Genomic DNA, 6,060 nt, shown 5'->3' with positions numbered 1-6,060 from the left:
CTAGGTGCCTCTACAGGCCAAAGTCTGCCCTCCAGAAGTCCAAGGTGGCAGTTCTGCTAACCCCCCTCCTTAATGCTCCGAGAATCGAAAACTTTATCATTTCATGGTCTCTGTGCCCAAGACGGCCTCCAACCATTACATCACCCACAGATCCTCCCCTGTTCGCAAACAACAGGTCCATGTTGCAGATGATGGGCTGCTGGAGGTCTACAGGAGGACACCACTTGAGCAAGACTGTGCTCCAAAGCCATTTTTGCCGCTACAGATGTGGCCTCCAAAACCAGATGGAGCACCTTGCCTTTTCAAAAGCAGAAGGAGTCTGTGTCTGCCAGGAGGCAAGGGATGTGCTGGCACACGCAGAAAGCTAAGCCAAATGCTGTGACCCCTCGTGGCAAGCCCAACAGAGTACCAGCAGCCACAGAAACAGCGGCATGGTTGGTGGCAGGTTACTGTCTGACCTTCAAAGCAAGGCCATTGCCCACAGAATCTAGGTAATCCTCCAGATAATCTGAATTTTTATAGAAAGGGGATGAAAAGGGAAGGGGAAGGATGAGGGGAGGGGAAGCCAGATGTGTAGGTTTGAGAAAGGAGGCAAGCACATGGTGATCATTCCCTGGTATATTCTCCCATTTTTGGCTATCTAAAGCTTAGAGGTTTACGGAGCCAGAAGCTGTATCTGTATCTTACTGGTTACGTGTCCTCAATGGATCTTTCTTACATGAATGTTCTCATCACTTTTCATCTCATTCACAGACTTTTAATAAAATTATAACAATGATCCCGTCAGACAACAGCATAGTTGAGCAGGATAGAAACTTTAAGAGGTTATAGCCCCAGAAGTGTTAAATTTGTGGGATAACCCAATTGTATCAAACATGGGAGGAAGCTTGATTATGGAGCAGATTCCTTCAGTGGTGATGCCAACAGGCCTCCCTGTACAATCTGGCTTTCCGTTTTCATGAAAATTCTACAAACGTGGAAGCTTGAGATGCCCATTCCTTGTCAAATATGACTGGGGGAAGGACAGAGAGTCAGCGTGCTCACATAGGTTTCATTTACTTATGAAACTGGCCTAAACACCATAAAAACCCAATTAAATGTGGAAATGACACAGGGATAGTCAGTCAGTCCTTGGGGTTTGCAGAAAGTTTGGCTAACAGTGACCAATGAGGGTGAACAAATAGAGTAAGCTATTTGTAAAATCTAACTTGATGGAATCAGCTGTCCAGGAGGGTTTTTAAACCTCTGCTGACCATTTTGGCCTGCTACTCTGCACCTTACACCACCTTCAAGGGACTTCTGGAGGCTAAGGTCAAGATCTCCCCTTCTTCATGCACTTCCTTACTGCACTGACTACTCTTCATTTCCATTTTTCTCACCTTATGTGAGCCTCGGGGCCTTGTCTGGGCATCTTCTGAACATCTCCAAGGCTGAAGATTCCCCAGCCTCTCTAAGCACCTATTCCCATGATGAATAACCCTTCAGTCTGAAATTTCATTTATGGTGGCTTGAGACCATTGCTTCTCGCTGCTTCACTGTGGAACTCTGAAGTGACTCTGGCTCAGTTCTTCCTTAGCTCCACGTTAAGCCACACATTATATCAGGGGCATTTGTTTTTCTGAACTTTGTGAGGATTCTGTGAAACCATTACTTCATTCTTTCAATTCCTTATCTATCCTACTCTCTCCATCCCCTGCTGCACTGCCCAATGTGCAGGGAAAATTGCCCTTTCAAGACTATTTCCTCTTCTTTCTCTGGATCTGTGCCTTTGCCACTGTGGGGCAGGGAAAGGAAGACAGAAGGAAAAAAACCCCATAATCTAAAGTGAAACCCACGCCCACCAAGGCCTGTGCCCTGCAGGTGAGCCCACCCCACAGCCACACCATAACCTCATGGTCAGAGCTGCACCTAGGGCGGGGTAATGCCAGCACAGGCTGGGAGACAATGGGCTAAGGAGAAGCTCTGCAGAGAAGATCCTGGGGATCCTGGCACAGCAGCCCATGATGCACCCTCATAGCAGTGAAAGCCAAGAGCACACTGGGTGGCACGAATGACGGCGTAGTCAACGGGTGCAGAGGAGTGGTTATTTCCCTCTGTATGGCACAGATACAGTCATATTTGCTACGCTGTGTCTGTTATGGGCTCCCCAGCACCAGAGAGGTGTGAACAAGCTGGAGAGAGCCCCGTCGAGGACCACTGGATATGGGACTGGAGCATTGATACTGAGGAATATGGATTTGTTCAGCCTGGGAAAAAGAAGGGCAAGAGGGGGCAAGGTTTCTAGCCTGGTCTCCTAAGTAAATGAGGTCTGTGTGGGCCTGTTGCCTGTCAGTCCCTGTCCCAGCCAGACTTGACAAGGAATGGGATCGAACGGATACTACTGCCTAAAGGGTAGTTATAAAGAGGATGGAGTCAGACCCTTACCAAGACAAGAGGCAACGGGCATAACTCGCAACAGATGCAATTCAGAGTATTATCAGCACAAAAATACCTCCCCCAAAGCATGATTGTATCTCAGAGTCCTAAGGGAACTGGCTGATGTAGTTGCCAAGCCACTCTCCTTGATATTTGAAAGGTCATGGCAGTCAGGCGAAGTCCCCAGTGCCTGGAAAAAAGGAAACATTGCACCCATTTTTAAAAAGGGTAGAAAGGAAGACCTCGGGAACCACCAACCTGTCAGCCTGACCTCTGTGCCTGGGAAGATCATAGAACAGACCCTCCTAGAAGCCATGTTAAGGCACATGGAGGACAGGGAGGTGATTCAAGACAGCCAGCATGGCTTCATCAAGGGCAAGTCCTGCCTGACCATCAAGCAGCCTTCTATGATGGAGTCACTGCATCAGCAGACAAGGGAAGAGCTACAAATGTCATCCATGTGGACTCGTGTCAGGCCTTTGACATGGTCCTGTACAACATCCTTCTCTCTAAAGCGGAGAGATATGGATTTGATGGGTGAACTGTTTGGTGGATGAGGAACTGGTCAGATGGTTGCATCAAGAGTGTGGTGGTCAATGGGTCAGTGTCCAGATGGAGACTGGTGACAAGTGCTGTCCCTCAGGGGTCTGTACTGGGACCAGTATTGTTTAATATATTCATCAGGGACATAAACAGTGAGATCGAGTGCACCCTCAGCAAGTTTGCAGATGATACCAAGCTGAGTGGTGCAGTTGACACGCCAGAAGGACGGGATGCCATCCAGAGGGACCTGGACAAGCTGGAGAGGTGGGTCTGTGTGAACCTTGTGAGGGTCAACAAGGCCAAGTGCAAGGTCCTGCACCTGGGTCAGGGCAACCCCTGCTATCAGTACAGGCTGGGGAATGAAGGGCTTGAGAGCAGCCCTGCCGAGAAGGACTTCGCGGTACTGGTGGATGAAAAGCTGGACATGAGCCACCAATGCATGCTCGCAGCCCAGAAGGCCAACCGTATCCTGGGCTGCATCAAAAGCAGCGTGGCCAGCAGGTCGAGGGAGGGGATTCAGCCCCTCTGCTCCGCTCTGGTGAGACCCCACCTGGAGTTTTGCATCCAGCTCTGGAGCCCTCAGAACAGGAAAGACATGGACCTGTTGGAGCAGGTCTAGAGGAGGCCACAAAGATGATCAGAGGGCTGGAGCACCTCTCCTATGACAAAAGGCTGAGAGAGTTGGGGCTGTTCAGCTTGGAGAAGAGCAGGCTGTGGGGAGACCTTATTGTGGCCTTTCAGTACTTAAAATGGGCTTGTAAGAAAGATGAGGACAATCTTTTTAGTGAGACCTGTTGCAATAGGACAAGGGGTCATGGTTTTAAACTAAGGGAGGGCAGATTTAGGCTAGATAGAAGACATTTTTTATGATGAGGTGTTACGGGTTTGCGTGGTAAGGTTTTGGTAGCGGGGGGGGCTATAGAGGTGGCTTCTGTGAGAAGCTGTGAGAATCTTCCCCCATGTCTGATAAAGCCAGTGCCAGCTGGCTCCAAGATGGACCTGCTGCTGGCCAAGGCCAGGCCAATCAGCGACGGTGGCAGCGCCTTGGTGATAACGTGTTTAAGAAGAGGAAAAAAAAATGTGTTGAAATGGCAGTCGAGAGAGAGAGGAGTGAGAGGATGTGAAAGAAACTACTTTGCAGACACCAAGGTCAGTGAAAAGCAAAGGGGAGGAGATGCCCGAAATGTCGGAGCAGAGAGCCTTCCCTTGCAACTCATGATGAAGACCATGGTGAGGCAGGCTGTCCCCCTGCAGCCCATGGAGGTCCATGGAGGTGCAGATATCCACCTGCAGCCCGTGGAAGGGACCCCACGCTGGAGTAGGTGGATACCTGAAGGAGGCTGTGACCTCATGGGGAGGCCGCGCTGGAGCAGGCTCCTGCCAGGACCTGCGGACCCCTGGAGAGAGGAGCCCACGACAGAGCAGGTTTGCTGGCAGGGCTGGTGACCCTGTGGGGGACCCACGCTGGAGCAGCCTCTTCCTGAAGGACGGTGCCCCGTGGGAAGGACCCACGCTGGGTTTGTGAAGAGCTACAGCCCGTGGGAAGGACTCAGGCAGGAGAAGTTTGTGGAGAACTGTCTCCCATGAGAGAGACCTCACGCTGGAGCAGGGGCAGAGTGTGAGGAGTCCTCCCCCTGAGGGACAAGGAGTGGCAGAGACAATGTGTGATGAACTGACTGTAACCCCCATTCCTCGTCCCCCTGCCCCACTTGGGGGGGGGGAGGGAGGAGGTTAGAGAAAGGGGAGTGAAGCTGAGCCCGGGAAGAAGGGAGGGGTGGGGGGAAGGTGTTTTAAGATCTGATTTGATTTTTCTCACTCTGATTTGATTGGTGATGAATTAAACTCCCTTTTCTCCCCAAGTTCAGTCTGTTTTGTCCATGACAGTAATTGGTGAGTGATCTCTCCCTGTCCTTGTCTCAACCCTGGAGCCTTTCATCATATTTCCTCTCCCCTGTCCAGCTGAGGAGGGGGAGTGATGGAGCAGTTTTGGTGGGCACCTGGCATTTATCGAGGCCAAACCAAAATATGAAGGTGGTGAAACACAGACACAGGTTGCCCAGAGAGGTGGTAGATGCCCCATCCCTGGAAACATTCAAGGCCAGGTTGGATGGGGCTTTGAGCAACCTGCTCCAGTTGAAGATGTCCCTGCTCGTTGCAGGGGGCTTGCACTGGATGACCTTTAATGGTCCCTTCCAACCCAAACAGTTCTATGACTCTGTGATTCAGCACTGGCTCAAGTGCCCAGCAAGGCTGGGAGCTCTCCACCGTGAAAACGTACAGAGCTTGCCTGGGCCATGCCCTCAGCAACCTGATCCAGCTTTGGAGTCCAGCCCGTGAGCAGGAGTTTGGATCGAGACCTGAAGAGGTCCCTTTTCACATAAACCTTTGTGTGAGTCTGTGTTTGCCCCCTCAGCTAAGCTTGGACAACACTACCCACCTGAACGACACGGCAGGAAAATGGTAACACAAACAAGGGGAAAAGGATCACATCCCTTGCACCTGAACCCTTGGCAGAGGAGGAGAACTTGGAGTGCGCTCATGGACGCCTGCATGAAGGGACACACGGAGCAGAAGGCCCTCCAGCAGACAAGCTCCCAGGAGGCCACGCAGACAGAGCTGCCCCATGAGTACGAAGAGTTGGGTGCCCTGGGGACAGGGCAGGGGCAGGCGCTGCTGTAAGGCCTGCTGCGGGGAGCGGGCCCCTCGGGGCCATGAGAGCCGAGCAGCGAAGGCCTGCCCTCCAGGGACCAGCGGGGTGGCCGGACCCGGCAGCGCAGGGCAGGCTCAGCCGTGTGCCTCACCCCCGGTCAGCAGAACAGCGGCCCAGACCCAGGCCAAGACCCAGACCTAGACCCAGGCCCAGACCCAGGCCCAGGCTCAGGCTCAGGCTCAGGCTCAAGCCCAGACCCAGACCAAAGCCCAAGCCCAAGCCCAGGCCCAGGCCCAGGCCCGGTCCCTGCCCCGCTCGCACGACCGTTGGTCTCGCGCCGACCTCCCCACGCGCCTCGTGTCCGCGAATAACCCCTGCCCCGGCCCGTCCCCTACCCCTCCCTGCCCGGCTCTCTCCTGTCCCGCCACAGCCAATGGGGAGGCGGGCTCCGC

The sequence above is a fragment of the Opisthocomus hoazin genome, chromosome 1, assembly GCF_030867145.1.
Source record: "Opisthocomus hoazin isolate bOpiHoa1 chromosome 1, bOpiHoa1.hap1, whole genome shotgun sequence".
Taxonomy (NCBI): domain Eukaryota; kingdom Metazoa; phylum Chordata; class Aves; order Opisthocomiformes; family Opisthocomidae; genus Opisthocomus; species Opisthocomus hoazin.
The sequence above is the reverse complement of the archived record's forward strand: the minus strand, read 5'-3'. Positions refer to the sequence as shown.